At 41.7% G+C, this 27,758-nt stretch overlaps 1 protein-coding gene across 1 annotated transcript in view; it reads right to left on the reverse strand.

Moving 5' to 3' along the window:
* Positions 1–27,704: 27,704 nt before the first annotated feature.
* Positions 27,705–27,758, reverse strand: part of rprml.L (reprimo-like L homeolog) — a 942-nt gene continuing 888 nt past the window's right edge. The window contains 1 exon segment of the mRNA NM_001092686.1: positions 27,705–27,758. This exon segment is cut by the window's right edge and continues 888 nt beyond it. The gene's annotated coding sequence lies outside the window, so the exon portion shown is untranslated.

Consider the following 27,758-nt stretch of genomic DNA (forward strand, 5'->3'; position numbering starts at 1 on the left):
GTGCATTTTGGCTGGAGTATTCATACCAGATACATGGGAAAGTCTGATGGAAAATGTATTTTATTCTCTGTATTGTTATTTTAAAACATACTGGGGTTCACATGCAGCACAAGCTCCATGCTCAGAGCACTTGCATCTGTTTTGACTGGGTGACATTGCACCTACAGACACTCACTGCTGTGCCATTGAAAGGACATGTATTAATGCATTCTCATGTCCCACCCATATGCAGCCCCCCCCCCCTGAAATTTGATAACCAGCACAAAATTTTGCGCTTCCAGGAATGCAGGTTTCATGCTTCTAACTAAAGAAGTAGGTAGAAATGTTGTACATGATGTTTTGTGCTTCTCTACCAGCCCAAGGCAACCACAGCCCTTTAGCAGTAAAGATCTGTGTCTCCAAAGATGCCCCAGTAGCTCCCCATCTTCTTTTCTGCTGATTCACTGCACATGCTCTGTGCTGCTGTCACTTACTGAGCTTAGGGACCCACTCACAATATACAGTACACATAGAATAGAAATGTCACAATATAAGGCTGATTAGTAATTAATACACATAATTACTACATGGCAGCACAGAAACCAGTGCAATTAGCATCAGAATTGAATAATCAGCAAACCTGTAGCATCAGCTTATATTACAGCCAGGGAAGCTCATTTTCTGCTGGATAATTAGTGACGAGCCCTAAGCTTAGCTTCTCAACAGCCAATCAGAGCCCACTGAGCATGTGAGTGTCACAGACACTTTCCAAGATGGTGACCCCCTGTGACAAGTTTGAAGTCCTGGATCATTGCTGCTATTGACAAGCTGAAACTTTAGACCGGTGTAATAAGTTCAGCATATAAAATATGGCATTTTTAGCTATATTGGTTTATAGGGTTTAATTCACCTTTAAAAATAGAAACTTTCAGACTATGTTGAGCTTTATATTGACCATTAGCAGGGCCGTGTGTGATTGCAGAGCTCCCTCTAGTGTATCTTTCAAGTAACACAAGTGTAATGGCTCAACTGAGTGGATATTGTTTGGAACAGCTCTAGCAAGTGATTGATCGGGCGGTGGTATTAAAGCTACAGGACAAACACAAGCCAACTTGTAAAGAATTTAAAGGGGCAGTTCACATTTATTAAACATATTTTGTGTTCTATTGATATACCCAAATACATGGCTCGTACATGGCAGCCACAGGGGTGAATTGATTACTTTTCCACAAGCCAGCGGGTTTATCAGATATGGACTAATAGACATGGGCTGGGAGTGAAAGGAAAGAGTGTGAGAGCAATGGGGAGGAGAAGCGGAAGGCAGACGTATGTGATAGGGAGAGGAGAGATTGATGGGTGGGGGGATTGTTTGGCTGCGCTGCTGTGTGAGGGAAGGCAATGTTTGTGGCACGCGAGGTTCTCAGGGCTTCTTACCATTCCCAGCTCTGGGTCACAGATATTTCTGCACGTCTTTCACTGGTTGCCCAGAGTCAAGGACAAGCCGAAATGCTCTGCAACGTCAACAAACAGTCAGGATACACCTGTCCCAGCCTCCTCCTCCCTTCTCCAGTCATAACAGTCAGGAGGGGGAGCCGGGAGAAGAGGGGAGGCAGATCAGCGCTGGAGGGGGAGTGTGATTACAAAGGGAGGAAAGTGGGTGAATGTTACATCTAGGATAAACAGATGACCGAGAGAATGGGAAAGAGAAAACAGACCAGGACAAAATAATAACTGAACTGCCTGACAGTTTCATTGCTGGATCTGGCAGTGTCGTATCTCTAAATGGCCACAGGGTGGCAGTGCCTGTCCAAGATGTAAATCTAAGCGATACTGTGACATGCTCTATTCTCTTAGACTGCAAGCTCTTTGGCCTTGGAATTGCTTTTAGCTGTGATTTTATTTATGAACCCCAAAACAGAAAGCCTATTCTAAATCCCAGCCTGTAGCTCCCAGTTGGTAGAGCAAGAAACCCAAAGCAACCAGATGGCTTTTTAAATTCCAGACTTGAGAGCAGCCGGATAACAAGTTCAGATTGTGCAAAAAGAACAACGCCGCATCCCTAGTTTAAAGTCAAAATAAGTTAAATCAACTGGACTGGACAATTCAGAATGACTTGTAAATAAGGACTATATCCTCTGGAATGTCCTTCTGAATTGAGAAAGCCAATTGGATTGACTGGTGAAAGGATCTTCAAGAAAACAACACAAAGCAAGTTCAGTTGATTTGACTTATTTCTACTAGGGATGCACCGAATCCACTACTTTGGATTCGGCGGAACCCCCGAATCCTTAGTGAAAGATTCAGCTGAATACCGAACTGAATCTGAACCCTAATTTTCATATGTAAATTAGGGGTGGGAAGAGGAAAACATTTTTACTTCCTTGCTTTGTGACAAAAATTCATGCAATTTCTCTCCCCAGCCCTAATTTGCCTATGCAAATTAGGATTCAGTTCAGCCAGGCAAAAGGATTCGGCCGAATCCTGCTGAAAAAGGCCGAATCCAAAACCGAATCCTGGATTCGTTGCATCCCTACTTTCTACAGATATACCATGACCTGGATGAATGAGAATCTTCACAAACATATTTAAAGCAGTCTGTCCTTTTAAAGAAACAGTTCAGTATAAAAATAAAAACTGGGTAAATAGATAGGCTGTGCAAAATAAAAAATGTATCTAATATAGTTATTTAGCCAAAAATGTAATGTATAAAGGCTGGAGTGAGTGGATGTGTAACATAATAGCCAGAACACTACTTCCTGCTTTGCAGCTCTCCTGGTTTTTCATTTTGCACAGCCTATCTATTTACCTAGTTTTTATTTTTACACTGAACTGTTCCTTTAATAGAGAATTGAAGTGCAGTGCCCTGTTCCTTTCCTTGTTCTGCGGTGGTGCTATATCTCCCCCCTCCTCTGTACATTCTGTCCCTTGTCTTGCTTATTAACTCTTCTGCCCTCTCCCATGGGTCCCACCAATCTGCCTCCATCCTACACCTTTAATTCCCTGCTGCCACCCTCATCAGCACCCGCCGTCTTAATAAATATCCCAGCGCCAGCCTCCCTCCTCCTCTTGTGCTGCCAGGCCGGCTCCTCCTGTATTATTCTCCTGTATTATACACCCTGTCTCTACTCTGCACTCGCTTTCCTTAAATTCAACATGCGCCAGCGATGTGTTTAATAGATCAGCCTTTCCAAAAAGTCGTGCGGCCCACTGACCGCAACTGGCTCAGGACTAACACATGAAACTTGCCCCTGAGCGCTGGGATCCCATTGTCTTCAATCACTGGCTGAGCCAAAGCATAGGGATGGCAGAAAGTGGCTTAGGGCATGTAAAGGCAAAAAAATAAAATCCCATTTTTACTTTCTTTAATGAAAAAAAAACCTATCTCCAATATACTTTAATTAAAAAATGTGTACAGTTTTTATAAGAAACCTGATTGTATGCAGTGAAATTCTCCCTTCATTTACTGCTATGGATAGGAATTGTCAGACGGTCCCTAACTGCTCTGCAGGGAAACAATCATACTTATGTACAGTAGGGGGAGCCCCCGTCTTACTTCCCAGCCATGCAGAACTCAAGCAGCTTTGTTTGTTTCCCTGTAGAGCAGTCGGCGACTGTGTAGAGATTTGTATTGGATTTTATTTTTGTCTTTACATTGTTCCACCTGCAGGGACAAAGATCATGGAGCCAGATTTAAACAGATAAACTGGGATTCTATTTGGAGGATTATTTTGCTGCAGCCACTGGTTCTGCAGAGTTGGAGAAAGTTTCTATTAAACAATACAAAAACTATAAAATCCACATTAGATTACATGACAACACAGGACCCAGTACAGTCTGTATATTCTGATTATTAATCAGTCTTGCTGTATCGGCTTCTGGCAGATATTATTTGACTTGTGCTGTTTTGATTATTTATGCCGATCCCTAAGCAGCCCAGACCCCACTGAGCATGTGCACAGTCTTGGTCTTGCAAAGATGTATAACAAAGTTACAAGATGGTGACCCCCTGTGGCCAACTTTGAAAGTATAAATCATTTGTTTGATTAGGCTTGTGGTGCAGTAAGTTCATGTTTATGTTTAGTATACAAAATACACCATTTCTAGCCTTATTCTATTTTACACTTTACTTCCCCTATAATGCAAATACTCTCTTATGGGGCAAAACATATTAATGGCATTGACATCTCTCAGGCACCGTCCTTTTTAGATCCATGACAAGTCTAAAGGGAAAGTTAACCTAATTCATTAAATTTTTTTGCGTAATAAAAAGCAGCAATAACAATAAATGTGTAGCCTTACAGAGCATTTGTTTTTAGATGGGGTCGTTGACCACCCCATCTGAAAGCTGGAAAGAGTCAGAAGAAGAAGGCAAATATTTAAAAAAAAAAAAAATATTTAAAAAGAAGTAATGAAGCTCAATAGAAAAGTTACTTCGAATTGGCCATTCTTTAACATACTAAAAGTTCACTTAAAGGTAAACCACCCCTTTATAAGAAAGCGAGTCCCTCATATTCGCAACAACCAAATTCATGACCAGTTGCAGCCAGTTAATAATCAGAAAGGGGAAAAAAAACAAATAATATGGTGAAATAATAATGAGCAATTGCAAAGGTGCTTCCGATAGGTCCCTTTATGCCAGGCTAAAGCTTAATTGGAAGATGAATGAAATACTAGATGTACATAGTCATTTTGTTTAGAGGTGGAGTGTTTTATTGTGGTACAAATAATTGGGTTTATTGAGCGGCTGCTCCTTGGATAGAAATGGAATAAAACGGAGAGAAATCCACTGCTATAGCAACTGGCAGATTTGCATGATGTTGTGTATTGAGCAGCTACAGACACATCCCGCAGATAAACACACACACAGGGATTGTACACAAGCAACACACAGTACACAACACACACACTGTCTATTCTACAGGTCCCTCCTGTCAGTGTGTGGGTTTTGGGGTGACTGGGAATGAAATCTGCATCACCCCTAGACCACCTGCGGGTGACTAACTGGGGGGCCTGTGCGGATCAATTCCCCCCACGCTGCCGTCAGCCAACTGACAGTTAATTAGGCGAGATCAGGCCGAGGAACTGAGAAGGTGGGTGTAAGCGCTCAGTGTCCAGCCTGATCTCTTTTCTCTAACACGTATATGTAGCACAAACACTGGCTCGGCTTAAAGGAACAGTGACATCGACAAAATTAAAGTGTTTCAAAGTAATCGAAATATAATGTAGTGTTGCTCTGCACTGGTAAAACTGCTGTGTTTGCTTCAGAAACACTACTATAGTTCATATAAACAAGCTGCTGTGTAGCAACGGGGCAGCCATTCAAATAAGAAAAGGCTCTGGTTACACAGCAGATAACAGATAAACTCTGTAGAACATAATGGTGTTATCTGCTATCCACTATTTAACCTGCGCCATATAGTCTTTTTTTTAATTTCCGCCATGGCTACACAGCAGCTTGTTTATATAAACTATAGTAGTACTTATCTGTTATCTACTGTGTATCCTGTGCTTGAATGGCTGCCCCATGGCTACACAGCAGCTTGTTTATATAAACTATAGTAGTACTTATCTGTTATCTACTGTGTAACCTGTGCTTTAATGGCTGCCCCCATGGCTACACAGCAGCTTGTTTATATAAACTATAGTAGTACTTATCTGTTATCTACTGTGTATCCTGTGCTTGAATGGCTGCCCCCATGGCTACACAGCAGCTTGTTTATATAAACTATAGTAGTACTTATCTGTTATCTACTGTGTATCCTGTGCTTGAATGGCTGCCCCCATGGCTACACAGCAGCTTGTTTATATAAACTATAGTAGTACTTATCTGTTATCTACTGTGTATCCTGTGCTTGAATGGCTGCCCCCATGGCTACACAGCAGCTTGTTTATATAAACTATAGTAGTACTTATCTGTTATCTACTGTGTATCCTGTGCTTGAATGGCTGCCCCCATGGCTACACAGCAGCTTGTTTATATAAACTATAGTACTGTTTCTGAAGCAAACACATCAGTTGTACCAGTGCAGGGCAACAGTATATTATATTTTCATTACTTTACCATTTACATTTTTTGGTGTTACTGTTCCTTTAAAAGACAACTAAAACTGCTGACAGAATTTCGGTACAAAAAAAAGGTCTCATACGCTTTCAGTGTGGGACTGGGGGTCCGGGACCCACCAAGGTTTCCTTTCTTAGGACCCCCTGCCCCAGCCACTTCTTCTAGCAGGTTGCATTTATTGATGCATCAACAAGTAAATACAGGTATGGGATCTGTTATCTGGAAACCCATTATCCAGAAAGTTCAGAATTACGGAAAGGTTGACGCCCATTGACTCCATTTTATCCAAATAATCCGAATGTTTAAAAAGAATTTCCTTTTTCTATGTAATAATAAAACAGTCGCTTGTACTTGATCCCAACTAAGATATAATTAATCCTTATTGGAGAAAAAACCAGCCTATTGGGTTTATTTAATGTTTACATGATTTTCTAGTAGACTTAAGGTATGAAGATCCAAATTACGGAAAGATTCTGGATAACAGGTCCCATACCTGTACTTGATCCCAACTAAGATACAATTAATCCTTATTGGAGGCAAAACCAGCCTATTGGGTTTATTTCATGTTTATATGATTTTTTAGTAGACTTAAGGCTTGAATATCTATGAATTATGGAAAGATCTGTTATCCGGAAACCCTCAGGTCCGAGCATTCTGGATAACAGGTCCCGTACCTGTAGAACACTAATACCATTATTGGCACAGTTAAAGTGATCTCATCCTCACATATATATATATATAGATATATATATATATAGATATATATATATATAGATATATATATATATAGATATATATATATATATATATTATATATAATAAATACATTGATGTATCAATTCTAACAATATCCAGCACATCAAATAGATGTCTGACTTTGAAGGTGGGCTTTCAGGTGTAGGTAGTAGTAGAGAATACAGTTATGGAACCTGTTATCCAGAATGCTCGGGACCTGGGGTTTTCCGGATAAGGGATCTATTCGTAATTTGGATCTTCGTACCTTAAGTCTACTAAAAAATCATTTAAACATGAAATTAACCCTATAGAATAGTTTTGCTTCTAAAATAGATTCATTGTATTGCATGGGACCTGTTATCCAGAATTCTTGGGACCTGGAGTTTTCTGCATAATTGATCTTTTCATAATTTGGATCCTCATTCCTTAAGTCTACTAGAAAATCATATAAACATTAAATAAACCCAATAGGCTGGTTTTGCTTCCAATAAGGATTAATTATATCTTAGTTGGGATTAAGTACAAGCTATTGTTTTATTATTACACAGAAAAAGGAAATTATTTTTAAATATTTGGAAGATGGCCTTTCTGTAATTCAGAGGGCCTGAGAGCTAGGTAGGGTGAGTAATGGGTAGAATCCCTATAGGATCCATTATCCGGAAACCCCATTATCCAGAAAGCCCGTCTCTCATAGACTCCATTTTATCCAAATAATCCAAATATTTAAAAGTGATTTCCTTTTTTCTGTGTAATAATAAAACAGTCGCTTGTACTTGATCCCAACTAAGATATAATTAATCCTTATTGAAAGCAAAACCAGCCTATTGGGTTTATTTCATGTTTATAGGATTTTCTAGTAGACTTAAGGTATGAAGATCCAAGATCCGGAAAAAAACCCAGGTCCAGAGCATTCTGGATAACAGGTCCCATACCTGCACAATGAATCTATTTTAGAAGCAAAACCATTCTATTGGGTTAATTTCATGTTTAAATGAATTAGTAGTAAACTTAAGGTATGATTACTGAAAGATCCCTTATCCGGAAAACCCAAGCATTCTGGATAACAGGTCCCATACCGGTAGCCGTTAGATTATAATGTTGGATGGGGAGAGTGTAAGAATCGCAATTGAACTACATGACTGCGGTACAGAAATATTCTAATACAAGTGGGGGTTCTTGGGGTCCTACACTGATATTTAAATAAATCATGGCATTGACTACTAATGGGGAGAGTATAATAAGCGAGAGCAGTGTTAGCTCCTATGCACAAAGGGTCTCGGCTCGGGGGAGATATTACACTCTAATGAGCAGGAGGAGAGATCACATGGAACATCTGCAGTCCAAATATACAGAGATGTGGGAGGCTAAATTTAGATTTGTACAGATATATTATATATTACATTTCCACGGATGGATAAATACAGAGAAAGGAAAAAAATAACTCTTGAACTGCTACAACTGGCTGTCAGCTCATGGGTCCAACTCAAAGACCTTATTCCTTTCAGACTTCATCAGGGGGGATCCTGTCGTGGTGCCTTAGGTGTTAGGATTTAGGGTAAGGGGCAGTGGTCTATTAATAGAAGTCTTCATAGGTAATACCTGGGGTGTGAGTACAGAGTGTAGAGGCTCCAGTAATTCATGAGCAATTTCAATATATCTTGGTACAATAGTTCAACATACCAGTGTTTTGGGAAACCCACCAGACATGGGAAGAACTTACACCTTCCTCCCCAATAATGTTCTGTCTGTGATCTAAACCTAAAATTCTCTGCACTGCCAGTTATACTTCCCACTGTTACTATAGACACCATCTCTCCCTACTATACCTGCTATCCCACAGTCACACTCCCTTCCCAGAGACTATTATCCACTGTTACTATAGGCACCATCTCTCCCTACTATACCTGCTATCCCACAGTCACACTCCCTTCCCAGAGACTATTATCCACTGTTACTATAGGCACCATCTCTCCCTACTATACCTACTATCCCACAGTCACACTCCCTTCCCAGAGACTATTATCCCACTGTTACTATAGGCACCATCTCTCCCTACTATACCTGCTATCCCACAGTCACACTCCCTTCCCAGAGACTATTATCCCACTGTTACTATAGACACCATCTCTCCCTACTATACCTGCTATCCCACAGTCACACTCCCTTCCCAGAGACTATTATCCCACTGTTACTATAGACACATCTCTCCCTACTATACCTGCTATCCCACAGTCACACTCCCTTCCCAGAGACTATTATCCACTGTTACTATAGGCACCATCTCTCCCTACTATACCTGCTATCCCACAGTCACACTCCCTTCCCAGAGACTATTATCCACTGTTACTATAGACACCATCTCTCCCTACTATACCTACTATCCCACAGTCACACTCCCTTCCCAGAGACTATTATCCACTGTTACTATAGGCACCATCTCTCCCTACTATACCTGCTATCCCACAGTCACACTCCCTTCCCAGAGACTATTATCCACTCTTACTATAGGCACCATCTCTCCCTACTATACCTGCTATCCCACAGTCACACTCCCTTCCCAGAGACTATTATCCACTGTTACTATAGGCACAATCTCTCCCTACTATACCTACTATCCCACAGTCACACTCCCTTCCCAGAGACTATTATCCCACTGTTACTATAGACACCATCTCTCCCTACTATACCTGCTATCCCACAGTCACACTCCCTTCCCAGAGACTATTATCCACTGTTACTATAGGCACAATCTCTCCCTACTATACCTACTATCCCACAGTCACACTCCCTTCCCAGAGACTATTATCCCACTGTTACTATAGACACCATCTCTCCCTACTATACCTGCTATCCCACAGTCACACTCCCTTCCCAGAGACTATTATCCCACTGTTACTATAGGTACCATCTCTCCCTACTATACCTGCTATCCCACAGTCACAATCCCTTCCCAGAGACTATTATCCACTGTTACTATAGACATATCTCTCCCTACTATACCTGCTATCCCACAGTCACACTCCCTTCCCAGAGACTATTATCCACTGTTACTATAGGCACCATCTCTCCCTACTATACCTACTATCCCACAGTCACACTCCCTTCCCAGAGACTATTATCCACTGTTACTATAGGCACCATCTCTCCCTACTATACCTGCTATCCCACAGTCACACTCCCTTCCCAGAGACTATTATCCACTGTTACTATAGGCACCATCTCTCCCTACTATACCTGCTATCCCACAGTCACACTCCCTTCCCAGAGACTATTATCCACTGTTACTATAGACACCATCTCTCCCTACTATACCTACTATCCCACAGTCACACTCCCTTCCCAGAGACTATTATCCACTGTTACTATAGGCACCATCTCTCCCTACTATACCTGCTATCCCACAGTCACACTCCCTTCCCAGAGACTATTATCCACTCTTACTATAGGCACCATCTCTCCCTACTATACCTGCTATCCCACAGTCACACTCCCTTCCCAGAGACTATTATCCACTGTTACTATAGGCACAATCTCTCCCTACTATACCTACTATCCCACAGTCACACTCCCTTCCCAGAGACTATTATCCCACTGTTACTATAGACACCATCTCTCCCTACTATACCTGCTATCCCACAGTCACACTCCCTTCCCAGAGACTATTATCCACTGTTACTATAGGCACAATCTCTCCCTACTATACCTACTATCCCACAGTCACACTCCCTTCCCAGAGACTATTATCCCACTGTTACTATAGACACCATCTCTCCCTACTATACCTGCTATCCCACAGTCACACTCCCTTCCCAGAGACTATTATCCACTGTTACTATAGACACCATCTCTCCCTACTATACCTACTATCCCACAGTCACACTCCCTTCCCAGAGACTATTATCCCACTGTTACTATAGACACCATCTCTCCCTACTATACCTGCTATCCCACAGTCACACTCCCTTCCCAGAGACTATTATCCACTGTTACTATAGACACCATCTCTCCCTACTATACCTGCTATCCCACAGTCACACTCCCTTCCCAGAGACTATTATCCCACTGTTACTATAGACACCATCTCTCCCTACTATACCTGCTATCCCACAGTCACACTCCCTTCCCAGAGACTATTATCCCACTGTTACTATAGACACCATCTCTCCCTACTATACCTGCTATCCCACAGTCACACTCCCTTCCCAGAGACTATTATCCACTGTTACTATAGACACCATCTCTCCCTACTATACCTGCTATCCCACAGTCACACTCCCTTCCCAGAGACTATTATCCACTGTTACTATAGGCACCATCTCTCCCTACTATATCTGCTATGCCACAGTCACACTCCCTTCCCAGAGACTATTATCCCACTGTTACTATAGGCACCATCTCTCCCTACTATACCTGCTATCCCACAATCACACTCCCTTCCCAGAGACTATTATCCACTGTTACTATAGGCACATCTCTCCCTACTATACCTGCCATCCCACAGTCACACTCCCTTCCCAAGAGACTATTATCCACTGTTACTATAGGCACCATCTCTCCCTACTATACCTGCTATCCCACAGTCACACTCCCTTCCCAGAGACTATTATCCACTGTTACTATAGACACATCTCTCCCTACTATACCTGCTATCCCACAGTCACACTCCCTTCCCAGAGACTATTATCCACTGTTACTATAGACACCATCTCTCCCTACTATACCTGCTATCCCACAGTCACACTCCCTTCCCAGAGACTATTATCCACTGTTACTATAGACACCATCTCTCCCTACTATACCTGCTATCCCACAGTCACACTCCCTTCCCAGAGACTATTATCCACTGTTACTATAGGCACCATCTCTCCCTACTATACCTGCTATCCCACAGTTACACTCCCTTCCCAGAGACTATTATCCCACTGTTACTATAGGCACCATCTCTCCCTACTATACCTGCTATCCCACAGTCACACTCCCTTCCCAGAGACTATTATCCACTGTTACTATAGGCACCATCTCTCCCTACTATACCTGCTATCCCACAGTCACACTCCCTTCCCAGAGACTATTATCCCTACTACTTTCTTACTACATTCACCTACTGTTTTGCGGTTTTCAAAGGCCATCTTAAGAGACGCAGGATAGTAACCCTCTCTTTCATGTCATTGTAAAGAGACAGATGTGATTGCTGAGATATATTATTGTAAATAAGAGCAGCAATTAACTGGCAGTTAGGAGAGGCGCCTCCAAGGAATATTACAGGAGACCTCTGTACATTCATCTCATTTATTATCTGACAACTGGAAGGAACTGAAATTCCATAGCTCCTAATGAATTTCCCTCCATTCCATGAATCTGGTGCTGTTTCCATAAAGATTCTTATTATCAATGTCTCCGAGACGCCTCCTGAGTTTCTAATCTGGACTAATTAATAGTAACGAAGAAGGAGTGGGGGGGGCTGGAATCCAAAAGACACCCTAGTAAGCGGCCGTGCAGTGAGTTGCTATAGTAACAGGTTAGAAGTGACACAAACTCCAATCACTATATTTTTTACTAAAAAAAGCTCCGTGGGTGATGTAGGGGCTGGAATACGGGGGTGTAGGAGAGAAAGACTTATATGGGCACTTCTGTGTATATATTTATATATATGTGACCTGCAAGGTGTATACTTACATCAATAGGACACAAACTTTGTCTTTCTACCTTCTGTAGGACTACAGTTCCCATCAGCCTCAGATGCCCCCCTATAAAGCATTAAAAAAAAAACTACAAATTTCTGTTTTTCCATGTAGGCACTCAAGAGGTTGTCCACCGACTCTGCTGCCCTTGGCATGTGCCCTCAGGTGCCTATACAGAAAATACAACTTTTCAATTGCCCTTTATTTTTTATTGTTTTATAGTTTTATTATGAAATAATTAAATATTATATATATATATAATTATAAATGTATTATTTCTGCTGACTCTCTCCAGCTTTCAAATATGGGTCACCGACCCCATCTAAAAAAAAACAAAAACAAATGCTCTGTAAGGCTCCAAATGTATTGCCATTGCTACTTTTTATTCACATTTCCAGTCTCATACTCCAATCATTGCATGGTTGTTAGGGTCATTTGGACCCTGGCAACCGGATTTGCACACTGGAGAGCCGCCAAATAAAAAATTAAATAACCTAAAAATCTGAAAAAATTCAATGAATATCCCTCTCTACATCATACTAAAGGTTTAAGTGAAAGGCGAACAACCCCTTAAAGGGGAGAAAATGCGATAGTGATGGACAAATCTCTCCCGTTTTGCTTCGCCGTAAAATTTGCAAAATGGCGAAAAATCCACGAAACGCAGATGGGCGTTGAAATAATTTTGACAATTGACACTTTTGACGTGAGCGCCAATTTTTATACGCGTGACTGTTTTGTCCGAAGGCATTAAAGTCAATGGGCATTCAGATTTTTCGGCTAATTTCCGCCGCGGTTTTGCGAAAATCGGGCGAAGAAACTAGGAAATGAGCAGCGAATCCATGCCCGGCTGGTGAAAAAAACGTAAGAAAATTGATAAAATCACGGAAACATCTCAGTCTGCGGAACAATTATAATTAGGAAGTCTCTACCGCTGATAAATCTGCCCTTTAGTGAGGTTTTCTCATTCATGCCGCCATTTAATTTACGCTGATTTATAGGATAAGCCAACAGGGGGCATCCGGGGGGGGGTCTTGCCCTACAGAAGTGGGATTAAAAAGGTTTTTTTGTTAAAGCACAGAAGGGGTTAATTTAAAGCCTGGATAATGTCACTCAGAGCCCTAATTAAACACTCACTCCAGAAGGTCACTAACTGTCACCCACCACCCTGAAATGACCACCAGTGTCTCCCAGGGGATGAAAGCGCTGAAATTCAAATCCCACGTTTCCGACTCAGGATAAATAATTCACGGGAGTCTATAGGATTAAACTCTTTATGCCTGTGCGTAAAATGTAGGGCGAATAAAATGAGCGTATTTCCTAGAAATAAGGTAATAATAAAGTCACATTTGAAAACTGGTACTGCTAAGGGACCTGTTATCCAGAATGCTTTCTGGATAACGGATCTTCATACCTTTAAGGGCAGAGACACACGCTCAGATTCAGTTGCCGGGCAATTAATCGCCACTTCTTCGGGCGACTAATCTCCTCGAATTGCCTTCCCCTGCCTCACAAGGAAACTTCGGGCGACTTCGGAAAACGAAGTGCTCCAATTGGCATCCCGCCAGCTATTTACATTATAGCCGGCGGGGAGGCAGTTTGGGGAGATTAGTCGCCCGAAGAAGAGGAGATTTTTCGCTGGGCGACTAATCTTCCCGAATCTGAGCGTGTGTCTCTGCCCTCTACTAGAAAATCATGTAAACATGAAATAAACCCAATAGGCTGGTTTTGCTTCCAATAAGGATTAATTATATCTTACTTGGGATCAAGTACAGGTACAGGACCGGTTATCCAGAATACTGGGGACCTGGGGTTTTCCGGATAATGGATCTTTCCGTAATTTGGATCTTTATACCTTGTCTACTAGAAAATCATGTAAACATGAAATAAAGCCAATAGGCTGGTTTTGCCTCCAATAAGGATTAATTATATCTTAGTTATATAAGTTTCATATATGGGAAATGAGCAAGAAGAATTGGCTATGAATTTAAAGGGGAAGTCATCATGAACAAAGGACTCGAAAATGCTCAGAGTGGATCATTATCTCCTTAATGGCATAAAGTTCATTGCCATGGGTATTTGTTGCATTCCATCGTAGTAAAAATCTTATTTAATTAACGTCTTTTTTAAAATTCAAATGGGCCTCATCCGTTGCACAGAGGAGCTCTTGCTTTTTTTAGGGGCTCCTTTCAATTTGGGGTTGAGGCTTTGGTTGAATATGTAAAGATCACCTTTATATTAACTGTTAGTATGATGTAGACAGTGATATTACAAGACAATTTGCAATTGGTTTTCATTTTTTATTATTTGTAGTTTTTGACTTATTTAGCTTTTTATTCCAGTTTACACGTTCAGCTCTCTGGTTGCTAAGGTCCGAATTCCCCTAGCAACCACGCACTGATTTGAACAAGAGACTGGAATAAGAAAAAGAGAGAAAGATGAGAATAAAAAGTAACAATAACAATATATTTGTAGCCTTACAGAGCATTTGTTTTTTAGATGGGGTCAGCGACCCCCATTTGAAAGCTGGAAAGATTCAGATAAAAAAGGCAAATAATTACAAAGCTAAAAAAATACAAGTGGAATAAAGGATCAGAGCATCTGCTTCACTTGCTACTGAATTCTAATAAGGACTTTTCACTCTTCACACATTTCTCTTGGCCACTTACCCTCCCCGGGGGTCTCTTTAACTCATTCAGTGACACAAACCCTGCAGGGAAAACTGAAACGGATGCCTGTAATAAGGGCGTGTATGGGACCTGTTATCCAGAATGCTCGGGACCTGGGGTTTTCCGGATAACGGATCTTTCCGTAATTTGGATCTCCATACCTTAAGTCTACTAGAAAATCCTGTAAACATTAAATAAACCCAATTTTTTGCCTCCAATAAGGATTAATTAAATCTTAGTTGGGATCAAGTACAAGCGACTGTTTTATTATTACACAGAAAAAGGAAATAATTTTTAAATATTTGGATTATTTGGATAAAATTAAATCTATGGGAGACGGCCTTTCCGTAATTCGGAGCTCTCTGGATAATGAGTTTATGGATAATGGATCCCTTACCTGTACCAGTATATGAATTTGTAACCAGAAAATCTCTTGTAGTTTATATTAAAAGATACCATAAATCTATGGCAGCCTAGTAATTGCCCTGTACTAAACCTGATTCTGCTTAGAAATGCCATAAAACTAAGCCAGATAGGGATATTCCTTGTGGGATGGGACCTGTTATCCAGAATGCTCGGGACCTGGGGTTTTCCGGATAACGGATCTTTCTGTAATTTGGATCTTCATACCTTATGTCTACTTAAAAAAATCATGTAAACATGAAATAAACCCAATTTTTTGCCTCTAATAAGGAATAATTATATATTAGTTGGGATCAAGTACAGTTATGAGACCTGTTATCCAAAATCTTTCCGTAATTTGGATCTTCACACCTTAAGTCTACTAGAAAATCATGTAAACATTAAATAAACCCAATAGGCTGGTTTTGCCTCCAATAAGGATTAATTATATCTTAGTTGGGATCAAGTACAGGTATGAGACCTGTTATCCAGAATCTTTCAGTAATTTGGATCTTCTTACCTTAAATCTACTTATCTACTAGAAAATCATATAAACATGAAATAAACCCAATAGGCTGGTTTTGCTTCCAATAAGGATTAATTATATCTTAGTTGGGATCAAGTACAAGCTACTGTTTTATTATTACACAGAAAAAGGAAATCGTTTTTTAAATATTTGGATTATTTGATTATAATGGAGTCTATGAGAGACGACCTTTCTGTAATTCTGGATAACGGATCCCATGCCTGTACCCCTTAAATCTAAGCCTTGTCCGTGAATGGTTTAAAGAGACCTTGGACTTTACATTGATCCCAGTGGAATTCCACTGCGTTGGGGCTTTCAAGTCAACAAGTCAGCTCAAACAGATCACGGGAATCAGAAATAAGAGGGTTTATTTATCAAGGGGGTGCAGTCAGTTAAAATGGGTGGTTCACCTTTAAGTTAACATTTAGGGCAGAGACACACGTGGAGATTCGGGGAGATTTAGTCGCCCGGTGACAAATCGCCTCTTCTTCGGGCGACTAATCTCCCCGAACTGCCTTCAGAGATCTTCGTTTTCTGAAGTTGCCCTAAGTTGACTCACAAGAACTTCGGGCGACTTCGGAAAACAAAGCACTCTGAGTGCCATCCCGCCGGCAATTTTGATTCTAGCCGGTGGGAAGGCAGTTCGGGGAGATTAGTCGCCCGAAGAGGAGGAGATTTGTCACCGGGCGACTTATCTCCCCGAATCTCCATGTTTGTCTCTGCCCTTAGTCTTGTTATAAAATGGCTAATTCTAAGTGACTTTACAATTGGCCTTCATTATTTATCTGTTATAGTTTTTGAATTCTTCTCTTTCCAGCTTTCCAATGGGGGTCACTGGTTGCTAGGGTGATTTGGACCCTAGCAACCAGATGGCTGAAATTACAAACTGGAGAGGTGCTGAATAAAAAGCTAAATAACTCAAAAACCACAAATAATAAAAAATGAAAACCAATTGCAAATTGTCTCAGAATATCCCTCTCTACATCATACTAAGGGGCAGATTTATCAAGGGTCGAATTTCGAGGGTTAAAAACCCTCAAATTCGACCCTCGAAGTAAAATCCTTTGAATTCAAATATGGAATTCGAAGGATTTTAGCGCAAAAGGTTCAATCGAACAAATCAAATGATTCGAACGATTTTAATCGATTGATCGAATGATTTTTATTTTATCATAAAAAGTGCCCAATGTCCCCATAGGCTAACATTCAATTTGGTAGCTTTTATTTGGCGAAGTAATGAGTCGAAGGATATTTTAAAGAGACAGTACTTCGATTATCCAATGGTTGAATGATTTTTACTTCGAATCATTCGATTCGATCGAATTTGACCAATTCGATGGTCGAAGTACCCAAAAAGTTATTTTGAAATTCGAATATTTTTGGATTCGAACTATTCACTCGAGCTTAGTAAATCTGCCCCTAAAAGTTAACACGACGGGGAGTAAGCACACAGCTGCCCCCTACTGGTCACTAAACCTGCCTGAAAGACATTAGTAAATTATACATTTATTTCTTTGGTTGCCTGTGTGATTCCCTGGGATCTGTGGGCAAAAAATGGCAACAGAATGAATTGATTTAGGGTTAATCTTATTAATCTCCTGCTCCCGCTTTCCTTTTATTTCCCGTCGATACTCCGTTCCGCCGCCGTAAATAGAATCCGCTGCTGCATTTCAATCCCACGCTAACATAAAAAAAAAAAACATACATGAAATAATAGTGCCGCAGACTCCCTACTGATTATTCTAAAGAGCTTGCAATCTAATCTATCCCTCCCTAGAATGATTTCCTTCTAGGTGTCAGGAAGAACTACGGGATCGCTGAGGTTGCTGGGAATTTTCCTACCCAATAGCTGGGAGGGCAGAGGGTTTGACACCTTTACTCAGGAACAATCTTAATCTATTCAAATTCTATTCAGGCAACTGGTCCGACGGGACCCGCAGCCAAATACAGAACTGCAGACGGGCCATCTGGTTCTGGGAGGCTTTGCAAGCGCAGGGAAAGAACTGACACATTCAGATATTTAAAGGAAATGTATGAAATAAGAGAAGATTTGGGTTGCCAGATGTTTCCAGGCAGGAGTGTTATTTTCAAATCGGATTTTTTTTCTTTTTATATAAGTAAGAAAACCCTTTTTTTAAAAAGGGGTTGTTCACCTTTAAATTAACTGTTAGTATGATGTAGAGAGGGATATTCTGAGACAATTTGCAGTTGGTTGTCATTTTTTATTATTTGTGGTTTTTGAGTTATTCAGCAGCTCTCCAGTTTGCAATTTCAGCCATCTGGTTGCTGGGGTTCAAATTCCCCTAGCAACCAGGCATTGGTTAGAATAAGAGACTAGAATACAGTATGAATAGGACAGGGCGTAAATAGAAAGATGAGTTATAAAACGTAGCAATAAGAGACTGGAATATGAATAGGAGAGGCCTGAATAGAAAGATGAATAATAAAAAGTAGCAAAAGCAATAAATGTGTAGCCTTACAGAGCATTTGTTTTTAGAAGGGGTCATCGACCCTCATTTGAAAGCTGGAAAGAGTCAGAAGAGGAAGGCAGGTAATTCAAAAACGATAAAAAAAACTAAATAATCAAGACCGATTGAAAAGTTGCTTAGAATTGTCCATTAGTGATGGGCGAATAAATTCACCCGGCGCAAATCTGCAGCGAATTTCTGTGTTTCGCCCCAAAAAGTCGCTCACGTCAAAATCACTGCGTGACATTGCTATTCGGACGCCCGTTGACTTTAACGCCAGCGTTAAAATTGACGCAAGTGCCTTTTCGGACGTACATCCAAAATTGATGCCGTCATCAATTTTCGAGTTTCACATTTTTTTTCGGGAATTTTTCTTCATTTCTCTAAATTCATGGGAAAATGGCGAATTTTTTGGCAAAGCGAAACGGGAGCAATTCGCCCATCACTATTGCCCATTCTATAACATACTGAAAGTTAACGTAAGGGCAGAGACACAATGCCTTCCCGCCGGCTGGAATCTAAATCGCCAGCGGGATGGCACTCGGAGCGCTTCATTTTCCGAAGTTGCCTCACGAGGAAACTTCGGGACGACTAGGGAAACGGAATCGCTCCCAGTGCCATCCTCCCCCAGCAATTTAGATTCTAGCCGGTGGGAAGGCTTTTCGAGGAGATTAGTCGCCCGAAGAAGAGGCAACGAAATCTCCCCAAATCTTCGCGTGTATCTCTGCCCTAAAGGTGAACTACTCCTTTAATTTAAATCTACAGATTCTCTTGATAAGGAAGACAACATTGTGGGCACAGAACAGCTCAGTGTGTGATTTCCATAGTGGGCTACTGACCTGTGACGGCTGCTAGAAGTCAACTCAGAGTTCCATGATCTTTGCCTTCGGCCTCGTGTTTTTATATGGTCATGAAACTCCTCGGTAACTTGTAATATCCTTATCATTTACAATAGGGGGTACTTTATTCACTATATATATTGTACAGTTCTGGTGTTCTGTACTGTAGTTCCTACACTTATATGGACCCAAGGCTCCTCCTGTTTATACAGCATCCAGAGGCCCCATCTAAAATCCTTTGGCCTCCTTTAGGACACTCGCTGGTTCCAAATGGTTTCCAGAAGCAACAACAGAACTATTTATAGGGAGCGTGGAGGTTTTATGGGCAATCAGAAGTCAGAACACCAAGTGCAAAGCCATTGGACTCTGGAGAAGTGGAAATGCGTCTTCTGGAGGGATAAGGTCAGGGTCAGACGATGTTTAATAATGCAGAGTCTCTGCTGCTGCTGCTCCCCTTGCCTTTGCGAAATGCAAAATGTTGCTTTTCTGCACCAAAATCCACCACGTCTGCTTCACCCAATGGGATTCTTGGCCTGTGGAGAAAATCAGACTGAGATCCGCCATTGTCTAGTCCTGCTCTAAGTGGCATTTTACCATGTGGCAGTCTGATGGGACAGTGTGAGTTTGGTGCATTCCAGGAGAACACTACCACTTATACCTGGTGATGGAGTGGAGATGTTTGCCACGTTCTAGATTGGGGACCCTGGTTCCATTGAAAACTATCCTTAAAGCTACAGATTACAATGATATACCTGGCAGTTCCACGCTTCCGAATTTGTTGGAGTTTGGAGATCCTGTTTCAGCACAATAATGTCCCCCATGCACAGAGCCAGATCCCTACCTGACATGAGAATTGAAGAATCTGATTGCTCAGAGCCATACCCTCAACCCAACTGATCTCCTGTGGGATAACTCGGAACCCCAACGTGAGCCTGATCCCCAACATCAATGCCCAACCTCATGTGTGGCTGGATAGAAACAACTCCTACCAACAATGGTCCACCATCGAGCGGGAACCTTCCCAGAAGAGTAGGGTCAGTTATAGCGGCAAAGGAAGGGGAAACGTCATACTGGTAACACAGGTTTTGGAATGTGATTTTAGAGAGGCAGGTGTCGTGATGGTTTTGAGCAAAGGTTTTATGTTTGGAAACCTCACCGGCCACTGGAGTAAATCCTGGTTACAGTCAAGTAACATAGAGACTCACAGTGAAAGGGGCAGTTATAAAGCCAATTACACTTTAATTAAACTTGCGTTCCTTAAAGGGATACTGTCATGGGGAAAAAATATTTTTTCAAAATGATTCAGTTAATAGTGCTGCTCCAACAGAATTCTGCACTGAAATCCATTTCTCAAAAGAGCAAACAGATTTTTTTATATTCAATTTTGAAATCTGACATGGGGCTAGACATATTGTCAATTTCCCAGCTGCCCAAAGTCATGTGACTTGTGCTCTGATAAACTTCAATCACTCTTTACTGCTGTACTGCAAGGTAGAGTGATATCACCCCCCTCCCTTTTTCCCCCCAGCAGCCAAACAAAAGAACAATGGGAAGGTAACCAGACAACAGCTCCCTAACACAAGATAACAGCTGCCTGATAGATCTAAGAACAACACTCAATAGTAAAAACCCTTGTCCCACTGAGACACATTCAGTTACACTGAGAAGGGAAAACAGCAGCCTGCCAGAAAGCATTTCTCTCGTAAAGTGCAGGCACAAGTCACATGACTGGGGGCAGCTGGGAAATTGACAAAATGTCTAGCCCCATGTCACATTTCAAAATTGAATATAAAAAAATCTGTTTGCTCTTTTGAGAAATGGATTTCAGTGCAGAATTCTGCTGGAGTAGCACTATTAATTGATGCATTTTGAGAAAAACATGTTTTCCGATGACAGGATCCCTTTAAGTGACTCACGGGTTTGGATTACCTTACAAGGCACTAGTGATATGTGATGTATTATATACTGATATGTACTGTGGGGACACTGGCCATCGTAATCAAAACGAATTTATTAAAATATTCTAATCCTCTGTTGGAAACACTGGTAAGGGAACTGTACTAGAGAGTCGCAGCCCATTCCCAGTTTAAACGCAATTTGATCATTTTTAGCAGTAAACCGGTCCATTTTTATATTCAAGCGGAAAACTCAGTTTTATAGAATTTTAATGTGACTCGTTTACCGCTTCCAAAAGTCTGTGTCGCCTCAATCTTCTCCCAACCGAAGAACGTTCCATTTCTGCCCATTTTACCACCTGCTGTGAAACTGCAAATCAATTTCCCTCCTGCTGTGTCTGATCCCAACTAATCCCGTCCTTCGTGTAATATATGTACATACTCTTTGCTGTAAAAGTTGGCGTTTTATGGCCTCTGTTTTATTTGTAAACTTTTCTAGCACATGTTCAACAGTAAAGTTTCCATCATGTGAAATGCGCTGTTTGCAAATGCACTTGTGACTCAAATCGTCGCTTGCGTGGTTGGATTTGTAAAATGTTCTTGATGATGTTCTTTGGGTTGGGTCGAAGCAGGGGGACCCTATGTGGGGGTGCTATAATCCCACAATCCAAATAAAACAAAATATGAATTTATCCATGAATGACTTTGTTATCCAGCTGCCCAGTCTTCTAGATTCCATCATCTCATTCTATATACGTATCATTCTATGATCCATTCTTTTTATCATTACATCATCACTGCTATAGCCAATGGCCTTCCAACAATGTCAGAAGCCAAGAAGCTCGAGGGATGGGCAACCTTATTCATCAGAGGTTGAGTAGTCTAAAATGTTAAATATATGGAATAATGTAGCAAAGGGCTCCGACATAAAACATCCTAGTGGCCAAGTTTGTGTTCAGTAAATAAAGGGTTTGCTTGGCCAGTGCGGCAATAATCTTCTTATCATCCGAAATCATTGATGCTCAGTTAAGAGGTGAGCCACCTCTCCTCTGTACCCCCCTCCCAATGAAAACTTGGTTGCCACGGAAACTCCACTTCCACTTAGAAATTGTCATAGAAATCGGCAGCAATTATCAGAAAGAAAAGGCCGGATTAATGAGATGTCCAAGCTGGGTGCAGCGAAGCCGGGGATTTGATGGGACAACGGAAGTGTCTGTGCAGAGTAGATTGTGGGACAGAGTGGGATGACCCCCACTAAGCAATAGGAGGAGTTATAGGGAGGGGTATATGGAGAAATAGGAGGAGTTATAGGGAGGGGTTATATGGAGCAATAGGAGGAGTTATAGGGAGGGGTATATGGAGCAATAGGAGGAGTTATAGGAGGGTTATATGGAGCAATAGCAGGAGTTATAGGGAGGGTTATATGGAGCAATAGGAGGAGTTATAGGGAGGGTTATATGGAGCAATAGGAGGAGTTATAGGGAGGGGTATATGGAGCAATAGGAGGAGTTATAGGGAGGGGTTATATGGAGCAATAGGAGGAGTTATAGGGAGGAGTATATGGAGCAATAGGAGGAGTTATAGGGAGGGGTTATATGGAGCAATAGGAGGGGTTATAGGGAGGGTTACATATGGAGCAATAGGAGGAGATATAGGGAGGGGTATATGGAGCAATGGGAGGAGTTATAGGGAGGGTTATATGGAGCAATAGGAGGAGTTATAGGAAGGGGTATATGGAGCAATAGGAGGAGTTAAAGAGAGGGTTATAGGGAGGGGTTATATGGAGCAATAGCAGGAGTTATAGGGAGGGGTATATGAAGCAATAGGAGGAGTTATAGGGAGGGGTATATGGAGCAATAGGAGGGGTTATAGGGAGGGTTACATGGAGCAATAGGAGGAGTTATAGGGAGGGTTATATGGAGCAATAGGAGGAGTTATAGGTAGGGTTACATGGAGCAATAGGAGGAGTTATAGGGAGGGGTATATGAAGCAATAGGAGGAGTTATAGGGAGGCTTATATGGAGCAATAGGAGGAGTTATAGGGAGGGGTATATGGAGCAATAGGAGGGTTATATGGAGGGTTATATGGAGCAATAGGAAGAGTTATAGGAAGGGGTATATGGAGCAATAGGAAGAGTTAAAGGGAGGGTTATAGGGAGGGGTTATATGGAGAAATAGGAGGAGTTATAGGGAGGGGTATATGAAGCAATAGGAGGAGTTATAGGGAGGGGTATATGGAGCAATAGGAGGGGTTATAGGGAGGGTTACATGGAGCAATAGGAGGAGTTATAGGGAGGGTTATATGGAGCAATAGGAGGAGTTATAGGGAGGGTTATATGGAGCAATAGGAGGAGTTATAGGGAGGGTTACATATGGAGCAATAGGAGGGTTATATGGAGGGTTATATGGAGCAATAGGAGGAGTTATAGGGAGGGGTTATATGGAGCAATAGGAGGAGTTATAGGGAGGGGTATATGAAGCAATAGGAGGAGTTATAGGGAGGGTTACATGGAGCAATAGGAGGAGTTATAGGGAGGGTTACATGGAGCAATAGGAGGAGTTATAGGGAGGGATATATGGAGCAATAGGAGGAGTTATAGGGAGGCTTATATGGAGCAATGGGAGGAGTTATAGGGATTCGGCCGAATCATTGTGCCCGGCCGAACCAAATCCAAATCCTAATTTGCATAAGCAAATTAGGGGCAGGCAGGGACATCGCGTGGCTTTTTGTCACAAAACAAGGAAGTAAAAATGTCTTCCCCTTCCCACCTCTAATTTACATATGCAAATTCGGATTCGGTTCGGTATTCAGCCGAATCGTTCACAAAGGATTCGGCAGAATCCAGAATAGTGGATTCGGTGCATCCCTAATTAATATGGAATAATGCAGAAGAATACAGGTGGGAATCTTACTGGGGAATTCAATATGTAGAATACACATACAGGTAGTTAGTTGGAGCCAAAAAGATAAAGCTATGGAATTAAATTCCTTTTTCCTAAAGTTCCCTGCAAAACTGGCGCCCTCTGTGATCTTGCAACTGCCGACTCCTGAGACGCCTTGTATCTGGCTGGGTCACGCGCCAGCTGAGCTAATTAGGGGGCTCTTATAAAACATTAACTACGCCATAGGATCTCGCAATCCGGCTTTTGGTATCCAGCACAAATTGCAGGATTAGGGCACTCAGCCTCTCTAAAAGCACAATCTCTTCCCTGCGAGAGGCAGAATTAGGGTTTCTACATCCAGTACATCTGCGAGTGACAGTTTATTTGCCAATAATAGCCGACTAATGATGTCCTTAGTACATAAACAAGGTTTCGCCAGGCTTGGCCCAGATTCAAGGTTAAGCGAAATATACATTGCAGGTGCTGCCGGGGGAACTTATTGGATCGTATTTTCTTGTTGGATATTCTTTTACCTCTAAATGTCATGTGTGAATTAAGGTTCTAATTTTGTGCCTCGTGTTTTATTGGTCTCAGGAATCTTGGATTTCGTTTCCCAGGGTTCTCCGAAAGGGTCACAGGTAAAGAGGGGTCTCCGGTTGATACAGAAAAGCTTTTGCCCCAGTATCAGGGAGGTAGGTGAGTTCTCATTAAGCAGATAGGCATATGTATATGTGTCCTTGCACATAGTTCCAGGGTTGGGGGCCCACCGGGGCTGCAAAACAAAGGGCCCTCCTGGCAGTCACCAGGGGCCACGTCCGGACTGCTAAACTCCTGCTGCGCGCATGCTTGAAAAACGATGCACCGCAGCACAGAAACTGGTCAGCCAGGGGAGCGGGTTTGGGCCGGTAGGGGTCTTTTCCCGGTGTTCCGCCAGCCCAGTCCGACCCTGCACAGTTCCCTGGCTGTAATTAAACGTAAGGTTCCAGCCAGTGTTGGACTGGGTAGGCTACCACCGTAGGGGCCCACACACACACCCCTGCCCCCCCCCCAGCTCTGAGGTCAACCTGGTGCCGCAACCCCCACCCCAGTCCAAACCTGGTCACAGCTGTGCCAGCCATAGTGTCAAACCCTCAAGCCACATATATTCCTAAACCCCTACCCAATGGATCCTTTTGTTATGTGATTAAAATTAAAAGGGGTCTAGTAACCTATAGCAACCAATGAGCAGCTAGTTCACTGTGGCATCAGCAGTCCTTCTGGAAAGAGTTTCTGTACATTAGGCTCCAGCTGCCACAGTAAAGGGAAACTATAACTGAAGCATATGGCAGTATGTAGTAGAGCATTTTCTACCATCTATGGTGTGCATCTGATTGCTCATGGACCTCCCACTTGTCCACCCAATTTATGACATTTACACTGGATGTACAAAGCTGTGCTTCTCATTTCCGAGGCTTTAAGATTTGCCTTTAACAGTGACAGGAGCTCAGTGGGCACAAATACAGGGATTTATGGCTGTTGGTTACATCTCTGCACCATTAGTAAATAGGCAGTGGAGTGTTTAATAGCTCAGGACATGTGTCTTTATGGGGTGACAAATACAAGGGGGCTTAGGCAGTGAGTAGGGGAGGAAGGAGCAGGGAATATATGTGTATTATAGGATTAGCCCTGCTAATGTGCATGTTTCCTAGGAGAAACCTTCTTACGGACAAGAGAATTCTCTTTCTAAAGAGATTTACACATCAGCGTGTCACATGCGCCGCTGCTTTTTATGTTGCAGTCAAATCCTTTCCCGTGTTTCAGAGGAGATTTCAGTGTTTCAGATCAGTGTAACGTTGGGTTCCGGGGTGACAGAGTCTCTGCTGCTCCCAAATCCCCAAACATCTGCTGAGGCTTTTTATGAGTGAACTTCAGTATTCCTGAGCATTGAAGGGAGACTTATTTACTTAGTGCTCCAAAATGCTCATTTTAAGATCATTTTAAGATCTCTCTCTCTCTCTCTCTCTCTCTCTCTCTCTCTCTCTCTCTCTATCTATCTCTCTTTTTCTTTCTTTCTTTCTTTCTTTCTTTCTTTCTTTCTTTCTTTCTCTCTCTCTATCTATCATCAATCTGTCTCTGTCTGTTTCTCTCTCTCTCTCTCTCTCTCTCTCTCTCTCTCTCTCTCTTTCTTTCTTTCTCTCTCTCTAGCTATCATCTCTCTCTCTCTCTCTCTCTCTCTATTTTTCTTTCTTTCTCTCTCTAGCTATCATCTATCTCTCTCTCTCTCTCTCTCTCTCTCTATCTATTCCTCTCTCTATCTATCATCTATCTATCTCTATTTTTCTCTCTCTCTCTCTCTCTCTCTCTCTCTCTATATCTCTCTTTTTTTTCTCTCTCTCTATCTATCATCTATCCGTCTTTCTGTCTCTATCTATCTATCTATCTATCTATCTCTCTCTCTCTCCCCCCCCTCTCTCTCTCTCTCTCTCTATCTCGCTATCTCTCTTTTTCTTTCTTTCTCTCTCTCTCTATCTATCATCTATCTGTCTTTCTGTCTGTCTGTCTCTATCTATCATCTATCTATCTATCTATCCATCTATCTATCATCTATCTATCTATATACCATCTATCTATCCATCTCTCTCTCTCTCTTTCTCTCTATCTATCATCTATCTGTCTTTTTGTCTATCTATCTATCTATCTATCTATCTATCTATCTATCAGCATCTACCTTTATCTTTGTCTCTTTGTTTGTATAGAGCTGCCTTTGTCTATCATCTTCTATTTATAATTCTGTCTCTTTATCATCTATTCCATTAATATCCAAATACCATATCTATCCAATACCACTATCTATCTATCTATCTATCTATAAATTTTTGCTCTATTAATGCGATTCAAAGTAAAAAGCAACATAGACCATACTCTCCAGCAATGCAGGGGTTAATCACCTGACCAAATTGGAGCTAAACCCCAACCCGTACAATCACTGCTCCCTACAGACATTTATGTATCAGGTTTTGGGAAGTCCTGATATGATATTCAGTATAGGGACAGCTCATGAATTCTCGCACATCTCATGTCAGACATCTGCTTCTTTGCAGCGCAACTTTTGCAGCGGATGGGAACCCACTTCCATTCGAAGGAGCCCAGACACGGCGGCATATCACTGGCAGGGGGTGAGGGTTAACAGTCTCTAAGAGCACTTATGGATCATTAACCTCTTCCTGACCACAGAGCGCACAAGACAAAGGACAGAGTTAAAAATATATACATCTTTTCTTTTTTTTATTGGAATCACCGGTGCATTAAAATGCAATAAAACCCCCCACCACCATCCCATACACGGATATTTTTGCCGCAGAAAAATCGCAACATAGAAAACTGCATTCAGTTTGAGAAAACGGTGTACAAATCATGCTCGTGATAATAATAATAATAATAATAATATTAATAATAGTGCAAATCTCACTTTGGCAATAGACACACCCGTCACGTTTAATTTAAAAAACACACACACACACGTCACATGTCATGCCCCTTTTGGTAGCACAGGGGGTTAATTCTTCCACCGAAACATGAAAAGGCGCCAGTTGTAATAAAAAAACCGGCAGTTTCATTGAGGTATGAAATAACATTCAGAATGA

Source organism: Xenopus laevis, chromosome 9_10L, assembly GCF_017654675.1.
Source record: "Xenopus laevis strain J_2021 chromosome 9_10L, Xenopus_laevis_v10.1, whole genome shotgun sequence".
In the NCBI taxonomy this organism is placed as follows: domain Eukaryota; kingdom Metazoa; phylum Chordata; class Amphibia; order Anura; family Pipidae; genus Xenopus; species Xenopus laevis.